The sequence below is a fragment of the Zingiber officinale genome, chromosome 2B, assembly GCF_018446385.1.
Source record: "Zingiber officinale cultivar Zhangliang chromosome 2B, Zo_v1.1, whole genome shotgun sequence".
Taxonomy (NCBI): domain Eukaryota; kingdom Viridiplantae; phylum Streptophyta; class Magnoliopsida; order Zingiberales; family Zingiberaceae; genus Zingiber; species Zingiber officinale.
Window position 1 is genome coordinate 92,220,025 of NC_055989.1, and position 15,319 is coordinate 92,235,343.

Sequence of the window (15,319 nt, forward strand, 5' to 3'; positions counted from 1 at the left end):
AATATAAATTTAAAAATATCTCATTTCATAATTGGTGACCAAAGAGCCCCCTTGTCTATCCAGTGTCGATATAATAGAGTTAAAATCCCCTAGAATTAACCATAGTTTTGATATAGACCCCCAAGATCTATAAGAGTCTCCCATAACGACCTCTGAGCAACAATAGAATGAAGTCCATAAACAAATGTCATCAAGATATCCCTCCCGGAAATCTAACACCAAACCCGACAATGAATGAATTATTTGGTCATCGAGAGCACATCCATATCAACTCTGTGTAAATCCCAAAAGAGCAGTATACAACCATGATTAGACAAATCAAAATTATGAACATGCTCATACTTGAAAACCACCTTTGCATAATGGGTAAAGAGAATTCCCATCCAGCTTCATTTTCAATAATGTCATCACTTGAATATCCTTTTTCTTGAAGAGGTATTGCACCCCCCTAATATTTTAGGGACTTGTGAAAGCCCCTAATATTCCAAGCAGCTACCTTCATTTGACACCTCCCATTCAGGTTGCTCGGACCTGTAGTTGTCGTCTACTTTGTAGGGGTGTTGTAATTCCATTAAGTTCCTTGTTCATCCCTCCATTACTCATGGAATCAGCCTGAGAGGATGTTGAAGAAGTCGATCCTAGTGTCACTAAAGCAGTCAAAGATGGCTGTGCCGAGGACTGAGTTACACAACTACTAGCTATTTAGGACTGATGATCCATTGAAGGGGGGAGGGGGGTTCAACCGCCATGGGCTTAGGACTATGCACCATCACAATTGTCAGTCCATTCTGCACTGCCGGATCCTCCACATTTTGCTATTGTTGATTGGTTTGCCTTGCCCAACTTCTATGTCTCAGTCTTGATCTCCTTCTCCCCCAATGACTCGTTGATTTGGACCTCAACCTTCCTGCTTAGGGCACATTCAGATTTGATTGAGATGCATCAGCACAGTCTTCCTTCCGATGACCAATCTTCTTACAAACCTCACAATATTCGGGTACCATTTCGTAAATAATTCTGAGATCAATTTGCACTCTAGTAGGCAATGTGATTGGTACTTCATAAACCCTATCATCAATGATTGGAACCTCCACCAAGAATTGAGCATACTCCAGCTGGTCCCTTATTTGTTTCAAGTTATCCGTGTATAAGAGCTTCCCTACCTCCGAACCAATCATACTCAGAACTTTTTGTGACTAACAATCCGATGGTAACCCGAGAATTTGAATCCAAGCGGGGACAAGCCAACCATACTCATGAAATAAAAAAATATGTTAACATAATCTTCAAGAAAATAAGAACACCATAAGAAAAGTAAGACCCTCCATGCAATACTCTATCTCAATCCTCTTTTATATCAAAACAGTAGACAATTCATCCACTTTTGTACATGAAAAATCTGTAAGGAACCTTCCATTGATTGATTATCGCATAGATTCCATTCTTCTTTGGATGTTAGCCCATGAAACATCTCACGGGACAAAACCCCATAGTGTCTTCAATAGTATCAATATCATCAAAATCAAAGAATAATATCTTGCCCTTAGCTTCGTATTGCTCCAAGGACATTGCAAGTGTTGTCTTCCGATTGTTCTTGAACAAGCTTGCCCCAGACCTCTTATGTGTCAGTTGTGAAGGATCACCAACTCCTATGGCTTCAGTGTCCTCAATCGGATTAGCTTTCGCTACTTGCAGTTCCACCTCCGACAATGTTCCATCCATCGCCGGTTGTGAACTTGTGCTGTTTTGTGTAAAGTCAATGTGCATGAAAGGTTCAGCTGACCCTTGTGGCAACTCATGAGCCCCCACATCATCAATCTCCACAACACCAACCATATCATCACCCATAACAGCCACCTCAGAATCCTTACCAAGTACCAAAACTGCCACATCACCCAATTCCTCATCGTGGCCTTTATAAAACCCATTTCCTGGCAAATTTGCTAAAGCTTCCAAGTTATCAAATTTGGTTTCTTCAAAAGACATGACAAGTGGTTCTTTGGATTGACTTAATGGTGAATATTAAGTCCCTTCTTCTTTTTCCCAGTGATGATGTGTCCACGTGAAAGTTCAAATGTGAAAAATTACAATCACAAGCTAAAGGTGAATCAACGTGCATGAGAAGGAAGTAATGTGCTGCCCAAAGCAATTATTGTGGTCCTCGTCGAGCACTAGATGTAGAATTGCCAAATTTGTTGATCCCAATTTGGAAAGATAAATCACCGTTTTCACCCAAGATAAAACTGTTGGTGCGGGAAGCATTCGACGATCGAATCAGTGTTTTGATAATGGCAAAGGATTCAAAGTTAAGATTATGTTGTGATCTAACAAGTTTGAATGATCTTGCAGGAGAAGTCCTAAGTGTACTTAGGCAAAAGTCCTAACTGAGGTTAGGCAGGTGGAAAACCCTAGGGGGTGGTAACCCTAGGTCATAGGGGATAGTAACCCTATGCGAAAAGTTTTGGCGGGTCGATGGCTTCAGGCAAAAGTCCTAGGGGGTGGTAACCCTAGGTGAAAAGTCCTGGTGTCGCGAACCAGGTGGAAGACTGGACGGGTCGGGGAGCGGGCGTCCAGCAGAAAGTCCGGAAGCATCGAGCGCCGAGCAAAAGTCCAGTCGATCTGGAGGATCGCACTGGCAACAGGTAACTCTCCTGAGAGGAGTAGATGAGGACGCGTTCCCCGCAGAGGGAACAGTAGGCGTCGGGTCGACCTAGGGTTTCCAGTTGGAAATCCGAAGTCAAACCCAGGATAGTCCGAAGACTATCATTATTTTATTTACCATGTCTATTGTGTGCTAACTTTGTTTTGCAGGGTATATGTTTGGGACTAACACATTTTACAGGAACAAAGGAGCAACTTTCAACTCGGATGAGCCGTATCCGAGGCGCCTCCATGGAGCTTGGAGGCGCCTCGGGTGCAAGCCAAAGCCAGCTGTCCAGAGGAGCTGGAGGCGCCTTCATGGGGACTGAAGGCGCCTTGGATCACTGCTCGAAGGCGCCTTAGAGCGGCATTGAAGGCGCATTCAGGTGGATAATGAGCAGCGGTCAAAGCTTGATCGACAGCGATCGAAGCGGGATAAAACTTAGGTTCTAAGGCGTCTTGGAGCTTGATGGAGGCGCCTTGAACACCTTTTATAAGGGAGTCTCGACCAGCATCCCAGAACAACACCTTCTGAGCAATCCTTACGCTACAAGCTGCTAACGAGACGATCCCGAAGTACAGCAACATCATCCTGACAACCCGGATCTTCAGTTTTCAGTATTCTGTTGTTGGTATTAATTTAATTACTGTTTCTCTCTGTACTTAGATTGTAATAATTTTCGAGCTTATAGTTGTTGCCCACCGGAAGCGATCAACGATCGCAGGCCTTGGAGTAGAAGTCATCACAGGCTCCGAACCAAGTAACTCCTCGTGTCTTTATGTGTGATTGTTTTCTTTTAATTTCCGCTGCATTTATTACTCAAGTTTTACGATTCCGAAACGAAATAGCCACGAGCGCTATTCACCCCCCCCCTCTAGCGCTTCTTGATATAACAATTGGTATCAGAGCGGGGTCGATTCGATTTGGTGCAACCACCAATCAAGCAATTTTTTCGTGGTATTTTCAGTTTTTTGGAGTCGACCGGAATTAGTATAATTACTATATTCCGATCTATTTCTCGTTCGAATCAGTTTTGCTCGAAGCTGGTGCAACACCACTCGAGTTCGTTTGTTTTATATATATATTCCCGCACTACTAATCCAAGACCAAGTCTTGGAATAGATTTTATTGTTTTTGTCGTGCAAGATATCAATGGCCCAACAAGAGGGTTACAACACCGTTCGTCCCTCGCTCTTCACCGGAGAAGATTTCGAGTACTGGAAAGGACGAATGGAGAACTTTCTAAAAAATCCAGTTCGAGACATGGATGATTGTCAAGACTGGATTACAACTGCCAACCGACGAAGACGGCAAGCCCACATCCTGCGAGAACTGAGAACCAACTCTAATCAAGAAGGTGGAAACCAAGACCAGAGCCACCTGCACCCTCCAGTGTGGACTGACGAAGGAGGAGCTCAACAGAGTTGGACCATTCTCCAGCCAAAAGAGCTATGGGAGAAACTGATTGAACTCCACGAGGGCATCTCCGACACCAATGTGAGTAAAAGAGATTTACTGTTTAATAAACTATACAATCTCAAAATGCAGGAAGGAGAGACAGCAAGTCAACTCCACGCACGAATACAAGATATTCTCAACTCCCTCCATGCAATCGGGCAGAAAGTCGAGAATCGGGACGTCATAAGGTACGCACTCAACTCTTTTCCGAGGAACACATTGTGGGCATCAATGGTAGATGCCTACAAAGTTTCCAAGGATTTATCTTGTATAAAACTAGATGAATTATTTTCTGAGTTTGAATTACATGAGCAGATTTTGAATTACATGAGCAGACTAATGCGCAACCAATCGAGAAAGGTGTAGCTTTGCTTGCAGGTACCAGTAGAACACATGAACCAAGAACACGACGAAGAACAGAACCAGAGCCGGAAGAAGAACCCGACTCAGATGAAGAAGACGACAAACTGACAACCGAACTCGTGAACCTTGTGAAGAAGCTCTACAAGAAAAAGAAGGGCTTCAACAAGAGAGACCTAAAGAAGGCAGTACAATCCAAGGAGGTTCAACCTAGTTCAAAAGTCAAGTTCAAGGTGATATGCTACGGGTGCGACTAGAAGGGGCACATCAAGGCCAACTGCCCAAATCAGAAGGATGCAAAGAAGCATAGGAAGAAGAAGGTGCTAAAAGCGACCTTTGAAGAATCCTCAGAAGAAGATACCGACGACGAGCTTGAACAAACGAGCCTCTTAGCACTAATGGCCCGGGACCAAATCAACATGTCCGAGAGCGAGAGCGAATCGGAAGCAGACTCGGAAAGAAGCCACGGATCCGTATCCGTTTCTGAAGGGCCCGATCCCTCTGTAAGTATTCCTCGATTAAATAATTTAGTGAATTACTTATTACGTAAATTAGCAAAATCAAACATTCGGGTCAAGTCACTTCTAAAGGAAGTAGCAGTCCTTAAAGAAGTGACTAACTCCAAAACATTGCCTGACCCAGTTCAGACTGGAAATTCAACTCAAGTCCAAAAGCTTAAAGAAGAAAATTCTAGTCTGAAAGCTCAGATCAAGGATTTGGAGAAGACCCAGAACGGTTTTCTTTGGGGTCCAAGAATCTTGACCTAATTCTTGGGACACAAAGAGTCGTTTACAATAGAACTGGGCTAGGTTTCAAAACCAAGAAGAAATATCGATCATATCTATCCTTAGTCAACAGACCAAATAGTAAACTAGTTCAAGCATGGGTACCCAAGTCCAACTTGATCAATCAAGTTGGACTTGGTCAATATTGGGTTCCCAAGGATAAAGTACATTACCTTGATAAACCTTATCGAGGCTATGATCTAGGGGAGCAAAAAGAAAAACTATTTTAATTAATAAATAAACAAAAATTATCTTAACAAACAAATAATTAATTAAATTAAGTTAAAATTATTTTAATAAAAATTATCTTAACACATAAATTTAAAGGAATATAATTCTAAATTAAAACTTTAAAAACAAGTTAAAAGAAAAATCAATAATGGAGGCTCCAGAATAGCTGGCACCTCTAAAAGGAATCTACCCGATAGGGTAACCAAATGCAACCTACCTGGCAGGGTAATTAGGAATAGAATAAAAAGGGCTAAGCTTAACTTGACCCACGGTACTGGTGAAGTATTGGATGATAGTATGTTAGGGAAGCTTAGTCTATGCATGTCTAGGAAGATATGGCTTCGACCTGGTGCATTTAGCTAAGTGGAACTGATCGAAACTACCCTTTATGAATTCTAACTAGTTAGACCAAGGTTTTGTACTAAGTTCAGTGGATAGAACTATTTGGAAAACCTCGAAGGCATGGTTACTTTAATGATGTCCATGTGACTCACCATAGCCTAGAAGTTTATCCAAGGAATGTCTATTTGTTGAGCCCAAAACTAAATCTGAATCTAACATAAAGTTAAATCAAACCCTATAATTGAAACTAATTTCATCTCACAAAATTATAGGATTTCCTGATTGAAAAATCTGGATCGGGTGAGATGACTAAGGACAAAACTTAAATTAAATAAAAATTAAATAAAATAAAATTAAGAATTAAATTAAATAAAATTTAAATTAAATTAAATTAAATTAAATTAAATCTTAATATTTTTTTCAAATATAATTAACTTAATATTTTCAAAATTTAATTAACATTTTTCAAAAATTTAATTAACTCAATATTTTCAAAATTTAATTAACATTTTTCAAAAATTTAATTAACTCAATATTTTTAAAATTTAATTAACTCAACATTTTTCAAAAATTTAATTAACTTAACATTTTTCAAAAATTTAATTAACTCAATATTTTTAAAATTTAAATTTAATTAACTTAAAACTCTTTTAGAAGTAATTAACTTTTTCAAAATTAAGTAACCTAAATTTTTTTAAAAAATTCTATTAACTAAAAGTTTTTTCAAAACTAATTAACTTGATATGTACAACCATCTCACATTCACCCATAGGAATGGGTGATGGGTGAGATGGAAAATTAAGGAGTTTATTTCAATCAAACTATCTTTTGATCCATTAAAAGGAATCCAATTCAAATACCTCATGTGTAGGAATTGGATCAATGGATGCTGGATAGTGGATGCTCTAGACATATGACTGGAGATAGGTTGAAGTTCACAAAGCTTAAATACAAGAACCTAGGATCAGTTGCATTCGGCAACAACGGTAAACTTAAGGTAATCGGAAAAGGTAATATCGAACTTAATTCCGATTTCATTATCCGAAACATTTTATTAGTTGAAAATTTTAACTTTAATTTACTGAGTATAAGTCAATTGTGTGATAGTGGCTACTTAGTTATTTTTAATAATTCTGGGTGTTTAGTTAAGAATATGGATAACCCCGAAATCATATTTAAAGGACTTAGGAAAAATAACATCTACACAATTGACCTATCCTCAATAAAGTGTCTTTTGACACAACAAGAGGAAACCAACATGTGGCACAGAAGACTAGATCACACTCATGTCAAACTCATTTCAAAAATGAGTCAAAATGGCTTAGTTAGAGGGTTACCCAGATTAAAAAACCTAGATAATACAATTTGTCAGGCTTGCCAATAAGGTAAGCAAACCAAATCAACTCACAAGTCAACCAACCTAGATAGAACTGACTTATTACTTAAGCTCCTACATTTAGACCTATTTGACTCACATGGAGCCAAGTCACTAAGCAAGAATCAGTACTGCTTAGTAATAATTGATGATTACTCTAGATACACTTGGGTAAAATTTCTAAAAACAAAAGATGAAACCTTTGAAGTTTTTAATAATTTTTGCAAGCTAATAGAAAATGAAAAAGATACCAAAATTAAAAGAATAAGGAGTGATTATGGGGGTGAATTTGAAAATCATAGGTTTACCCAATTTTGTAAAATTAATGGATACAAACATGAGTTTTCATGTCCTCGAACCCCCCAACAGAACGGTCTAGTGAAACGGAAAAATAGAACATTACAAGAAGCAGCTAGAACCATGTTAAACGAATATGACTTAAATCATCAATTTTGGGCTGAAGCAATAAATACAGCAAACTACATTCAAAATAGAATTCAAATTAACAAATTACACAATAAAACCCCGTACGAAATATATTATAATAAAATTCCCAACTTGAACTATTTAAAAGTGTTTGGATATAAAGTTCACATTTTAAACACTAAAGATTACTTAGGAAAATTCACACCCAAATCAGTCCAAGAAATATTCTTAGGGTACTCCACAACCAGTAGGGCTTATAGAGTCTATAACTAAAATACCCTAAAAGTTGAAGAAACAACTAATGTAATCTTTGATGAAGAAAATAACCTACCTAATATAAATGAAAATGTTGACATTAACCCAAGAATTATAGAAGATGAAGAAATTCAACCTAACACTAGACCAGAGAAACCAACTACTTGTTGGTGCAACATCCCTCAGGTCAAGGTTGACCTGGTTGACCAAGCTGAGTCCTGGTTTGAGTTTAGATGTTTGACAATAAGAAATTGATTGAAGAAGAGTCAAGTAGGTCAAGGTTGACCGGATACTTAACTGGGAAGTCCTAACTGGGATGTTAGGTAGAATGGAAGTCCTGGTGAGTGAAGCCAGACAGAAGGAAAGTCCTAGTGAGTGAAGCTAGGCAGATGGAAAACCCTAGTGAGTGAAGCTAGGTGAAAGTCCTGGTGAGTGAAGCCAGGCAAGGGAAAATCTAGATGGATCAAGGATGATCGGACATCTGGTGTTGGGAAGTCCAAGTAGGTCAAAGGATTGACTGGATACTTGGCACGAGGAAATACAGATAGGTCAAAGGGATTGACCAGACATCTGATGGAAGTCCAAGTAGGTCAAGGGAGTGACCAGATACTTGGCATGAATAGAAAAGTCCAAGTGGGTCAAAAGGATTGACCAGACACTTGGTGGGAAGTCCTAGCAGGTCAAAGGAGTGACCAGATGCTAGGCATGATGTACCAACAGGTCAAGGTTGACCGGATGTTGGTTTGAGAGGCTTGGAACTTGGTTTTGGGCAAAAACCAAGTGTTGGATCGATCAGTGGATCGATCCAGGAGCTGGATCGATCAGTGGATCGATCCAGGCCTTTTCTAGCGAACAGAGAGCCTCTGGATCGATCCGTGGATCGATCCAGATGTCCCAATCGATCAGTGAATCGATCGGGACGATGCTGCTTCGCGCGATAAGCGCTGGATCGATCCGTGGATCGATCCAGGCGTTACTCCAGAGCACAGAGGCGCTCTGGATCGATCCGTGGATCGATCCAAAGCCTCCCCGATCGATTGGGAACATTCGAATCGATCGGGATCCGACCGTTAGCGTCGATAAAGGCCGCAGGCGCACGATTCCTTCGGCATCTCTTCACCGATTCACTCCAGATCTCTCGCCAACTCCTCCACAGCACTCACAAAGCTCAGATCGCCAGTTCTTGAAGGATCTTGGAAGTTCTCCAAGTCAAGAGGTGGATCAAAGCCAAGAAGAGAAGTTAGGGTTAGGGTTTATACTCATTGTAAGCTTGTAAGCTTGTATTTCTTGTATCCTTTCCCTCTCTTCTTGTATTGAGTCTTGTATGGCTTCTCCGCCCTTGGTAGTTACCATAAAGGAGAGTTTTATTAGTGGAGGGTGTGTGTGTTGGTGTGGATCCTTGGATTAGTCACCTCTTGTGAGATGGATACCAAGTAAACCAACCGTGTTAGCGTTGTGTGATTGTTTCTTTGTATTTCCGCTGCACATCTTTGAAGGAACAAGCAACGTCGACCACCGAGCGAACGCGATGAGCTATTCACCCCCCCCCTCTAGCTACTTTTGGTCCTAACAAGTGGTATCAGAGCGAGGTCGCTCTTCACCGGAATCATCGCCGGAAGGGTCAAGCATAACAAGAAAAGCTAGAGGGTGAAGAAGTTGAAGCAAATTCATCAAAAGTCAAAGATTTCAAGAAGCTCAACTTCAAGATGCAATTCCAAGATGGACTTGGATTTGACACAAGGGTGGCTCCACCATACACTTCCACGAGCTTCGATTCTTGGAAATCAAGAATCGAAAACTTTCTTATGATGGAGATAGAGCAATGGTTTGCTCTAATGGAAGGATTTGAAGCTCCAACAAACTCCAAGGGCAAGCTTCTCAAGAAAAGCAAATGGAGCTCGGAGCAAGTCCAAAGGTGCGATGCAAATGACAAAGTGACCAAGCTTTTGGTCAATTTATTGCCAAGCACCATCCTTTGCAAAATTGGAGAATTTGAAGATGCAAAGGAATTATGGAGCAAATTGGCCAAGCTTCATGAAGAGATCTCCTCCACTGTACAAGAGCAAGAAGTATCCAGAGAGGGTGACTCTTTGGAGCAAGACCAAGAGGAGGACTCCGAGGTTGAGAGATGCTCAACCTCCAAAGAAGAGGAAATCCAAGAAGCTTCATCCTCAAGGGAATGCAACGAAGGGAACAAGGAGGGAGCATACTCCTTGTTTCATATTCAAGATGATGAAGCCTCCACCTCTAGGATTGAGGGGGAGCAATCCTTGGTGACGCCGGATCAAGAAGAAGGAGAAGCTTCTACATCCGGGTCAAGAGACAAAGAAGAGGAAGAAGATTCTACCTCCACAAGTCAAGAAAAATCAAATGGAGGAGAATCAAGGTCCGATCAAGAGGAAGCTTCTACTTCCGGATCCAAAGAAAATGCCACCCCTACAAGCAAAGGTATAAATATTTCAATTAATAATAAAAATCATATTATATGCTTTGAGTGTAGGGAACATGGGCACTACAAGAGCAAGTGCCCTAAATTGGCCAAGAAGAAGGGCCAAGTGGCACAAAAAGGCAAGGTGAAGCCCAAGGAGATCATCCCCAACACAAAGAAGAGCAAGGAGCATATTATATGCTTCTCTTGCAATCAAAAGGGGCATTACCGAAGTCAATGCCCCAAGGGGAAGAAGGTGGTCAAGGCTCAAGGAGGCACTAGTCAAGGGGGAGCCTCCAAGGTAAAGAAGAAGGTATCTTTTATTGAGCCTACCCCTTTACATTATGGTAAAAAGCATGATAGTTCTAATTTTTATCATTTTAATGCGATTTACCATAAGAATAGGAAGCATGAGGGCTTTAAGGAAAAGCATGTGGCCCTACATGCCAAAACTACCCAACCTAAGGTTAGGAAGGTAGATGGACACTTGGGCAAGAACACTAAGGATAATAGATACAAGCCCAAAAACAAAAATGCTCATGGGTGTAATGAAAAATCAAAATCTAAGGATTTAATGATAGAAAATCAAGTCTTGAGATCAAGACTTGATAAAATGGAAAAGACCCTAAAAAGGATGGAAAATATCCTAAAAGGGAAAAATGAGCATAACCTAGGTTTAGGGGTACAAAAGTCATCCAATGGTCATAGAGGTTTGGGATACAAACCCAAAGCTAAAAGGGATGTGCCTAGTTATCATAGGGTTCCATATAGCTATGGAACAAACCCTAAGTCTAGAGGTCAAGTCAAAGATACAAGGGAAGATATCCCTAGAAGTATCTTTGCAACCAAAGTGACTAAGACTTCTAAGAAGTCTAAGAAAGTCACTAACAAGGTCACAAGGGAGGCTATCCCTAGAGTTGACCTAGAAAATGTGACCAAGGCTTCTAAGAAGCCCAACAAGGTCACTAGGAAGGTATCTAGGGAAGTTATCCCTAGTGAGTACCTAGAGCATCCAAGGAGCACCAATAGGTGTTGGGTTTCTAGGAGCATTTTCTCTACCCCATAAATGGGTTAGAGAGTGTCAACTCCGATTAGAAGGGTAGTTAACCCAACTTTGAGGAAATTGACACTCAAAGAGCATTTTCAAGGTTTTGTTAACCTTTGAAAATGAAATGGAATTATTATTTACTTCTTGAAAGAGTAAAATGTGCCTAATGATGGAAGAATTGATTTTAATCTTAAATGGCACATATTGGAAAATTCATAAGAACTACCAAGTTGGGAGTGTGGTATGTTCTTAGGAAATTTAAGGCAATCCGGGCCTTAATTTAAAAGTGCTACTATTGTGAAAAATGAAATATGCCAACATTTGAGGATATGCTTAATTTCGACTGGCATAAATTAATCAAGGGAATTAGAAATGTCAATTTAGGCTTTGGCATTTTCATGAAGCACTTTAGGGCAATCTAGGTTTAAGTTGTAAGTTTAGCTAAGATTTTAAGGATACTTAGATAGTTGATCTAGGTATATTTTATTTATGCTAAATCTTGCCATGATTGTTTGTCCATCATATGCCATGACATCATGTTTATTTTTGCATTCATGTTTTATTATGCAAAATCCAAAAATACCATGTCATGACATTCATACATCATGTAGTTATAGGAATCTTTCTTTTGAAAGTTATTTTATTTTGATGTATGCCATAACATTATCATGCATTAGTTTAATTCCTTGTAATTAAGGACAAATGACATTTAACAACACTTATTAACAAGTGACATCTTAGGTGGATGTCTAATATCTTTAAAATGCCTAGATAGATATGCATGATCCCTAGATTAGGGCAAAACCAAAATCTACATCTCACAAAGACTATAAGGTGACTTGTATGTGCTTTAGTGCACATTAGATACAAGTGAGATGTTAGGATGATGAACAAAGCTCAAGATGTTGATTTAGTGCATTCTTTTGAGTTTTTAAGTTCATCAAAACACATAGTTATGTGTTTTCCCATCATTGGGAAAGCTAATGTACAAGTCATGTGCATTATGCCCAAGGAACATGATGGGATATCGGTTTTGAAAATATTTTTAAAGATGCTTTTGGAAAACCATGGTGAAGGCTATCTTTTGATAGTAATCACCATTGAATAGTTAGACACAAACTTGAAGAAAACGCTAAAGTTTTAGCAAGTTTTCAAGCTTGTGTCAATCTTTGAAAATATGATGTATTTTCATAGAAAACTATTTTTCCATGATTAAGTATGCCCTAAATAATGTCTACACGAAATTTCATGATTTTTGGATTTTTGTAGAATTTTCTAGGGGTTTCTGAAGTTGACTGAAATGGAATTTCAGCAACTATCAGAGCTCCGATCGATCCATGGATCGATTGGAGTGCCTGAATCGATCCGTGGATCGATTCGGAAGGCAAGTCTCCCGCGAGCAGAAGCTCGCTGGATCGATCACCGATCGATCCAGTAGTCTGAATCGATCGCTGGATCGATTCGAAAGGTTCAATCGATTGGAACCCAACTCCAATCGATCCAAGTTGCTGATTTTGGATGGGAAGATTTCAGCATCTTTGAACCTCTTTAAGTCTGGGTAATCATTCCAAACCCCTAAAATACATTTGTATACATACAAAGGGTGTCTTCATGTGAAAACAAGGATGGACTGGTTAAGGAAGGCTTCATTGAAGTTTAGGTTGAGGTTTGTTTCAAATTTTGAGTATTTGAACCTCAAAACTTCTAAATTTGGGTTTCCTAAAGGTTTAGGGATTCCAAGTCATTGTTGGTGCAATGACAGAAGTTACCACCATGTCTTTAGGGGGAGGGACTCTTTAAAGACATGAAAAATTATTTTTCATGAACCTTGGAAGGTGGTTAACCTTCTTTAAAGAAAATGCTCATGTATGAGATTTTGAACTTGTAATGGGGAGTGGATATCCTCATTATTTCAAGTGGGAACTCAAGTGGTTAGAGAATGCTCAAGGTTGGGTATTTGTCTACATTGAGGGAGAAGTTAAGGATAAATGAAGGGTATGGGACCTTCATTATCGTGTTGATCACAACGAGCGATGTTGTGAACAACGATGAGCAACTCCTCAGGGGGAGAGTCGTCAACAAATGGATTTGTTGATGTGTATCCAAAATTGGGGCATGAGTTGATGTGTGCCCAAAGATGGGTTGATGTGTGCCAATAGGGGGAGAATGAAAGGACCTGTGAATGGGTGTAAGTTAGGCTTTCATTACCTAGAGGGAGTGTGCCCTCTTAGGGGGAGAATGAAGAGCTTAATTTATGTGTTCATTACCTAGTGGCATGAAGATTGAGGCTATAGGATTAGCCTAACTTACATGTGGTATTGTAAGTGTTATTGTGGTATTGTCAAACATCAAAAAGGGGGAGATTGTTGGTGCAACATCCCTCAGGTCAAGGTTGACCTGGTTGACCAAGCTGAGTCTTGGTTTGAGTTTAGATGTTTGACAATAAGAAATTAATTGAAGAAGAGTCAAGTAGGTCAAGGTTGACCGGATACTTGACTGGGAAGTCCTAACTGGGATGTTAGGTAGAATGGAAGTCCTGGTGAGTGAAGCCAGGCAGAAGGAAAGTCCTAGTGAGTGAAGCTAGGCAGATGGAAAACCCTAGTGAGTGAAGCTAGGTGAAAGTCCTGGTGAGTGAAGCCAGGCAAGGAAAATCCAGATGGATCAAGGATGATCGGACATCTGGTGTTGGGAAGTCCAAGTAGGTCAAAGGATTGACTGGATACTTGGCACGAGGAAATACAGATAGGTCAAAGGGATTGACCAGACATCTGATGGAAGTCCAAGTAGGTCAAGGGAGTGACCAGATACTTGGCATGAATAGAAAAGTCCAAGTGGGTCAAAGGGATTGACCAGACACTTGGTGGGAAGTCCTAGCAGGTCAAAAGAGTGACCAGATGCTAGGCATGATGTACCAACAGGTCAAGGTTGACCGGATGTTGGTTTGAGAGGCTTGGAACTTGGTTTTGGACAAAAACCAAGTGTTGGATTGATCAGTGGATCGATCCAGGCCTTTTCTAGCGAACAGAGAGCCTCTGGATCGATCCGTGGATCGATCCAGATGTCTCAATCGATTAGTGAATCGATCGGGACGATGCTGCTTCGCGCGATAAGCGCTGGATCGATCCGTGGATCGATCCAGGCGTTACTCCAGAGCACAGAGGCGCTCTGGATCGATCCGTGGATCGATCCAAAGCCTCCCCGATCGATTGGGAACATTCGAATCGATCGGGATCCGACCGTTAGCGTCGATAAAGGCCGCAGGCGCACGATTCCTTCGGCATCTCTTCACCGATTCACTCCAGATCTCTCGCCAACTCCTCCACAGCACTCACAAAGCTCAGATCGCCAGTTCTTGAAGGATCTTGGAAGTTCTCCAAGTCAAGAGGCGGATCAAAGCCAAGAAGAGAAGTTAGGGTTAGGGTTTATACTCATTGTAAGCTTGTATTTCTTGTATCCTTTCCCTCTCTTCTTGTATTGAGTCTTGTAGGGCTTCTCCGCCCTTGGTAGTTACCATAAAGGAGAGTTTTATTAGTGGAGGGTGTGTGTGTTGGTGTGGATCCTTGGATTAGTCACCTCTTGTGAGGTGGATACCAAGTAAATCAACCGTGTTAGCGTTGTGTGATTGTTTCTTTGTATTTCCGCTGCACATCTTTAAAGGAACAAGCAACGCCGACCACCGAGCGAACGCGACGAGCTATTCACCCCCCCCCCCTCTAGCTACTTTTGGTCCTAACACTACTGACTCAAGTATAAGACCAACCAGAATAAGTAGCTCTCACCCACCTGACCAAATTTTGGGTGACCGGAACCTAGGAGTTAGAACTAGAGCTTCCTATAGAAACCTGAGTCAGATTGCACTGATCTCTAAAATTGAGCCTGACTATAGAAGAAGCTCTACCTGACCCAGACTGGATCATTGCTATGCAAGAAGAGTTAACCCAATTTGATAGGAACCGAGTTTGGGAACTGG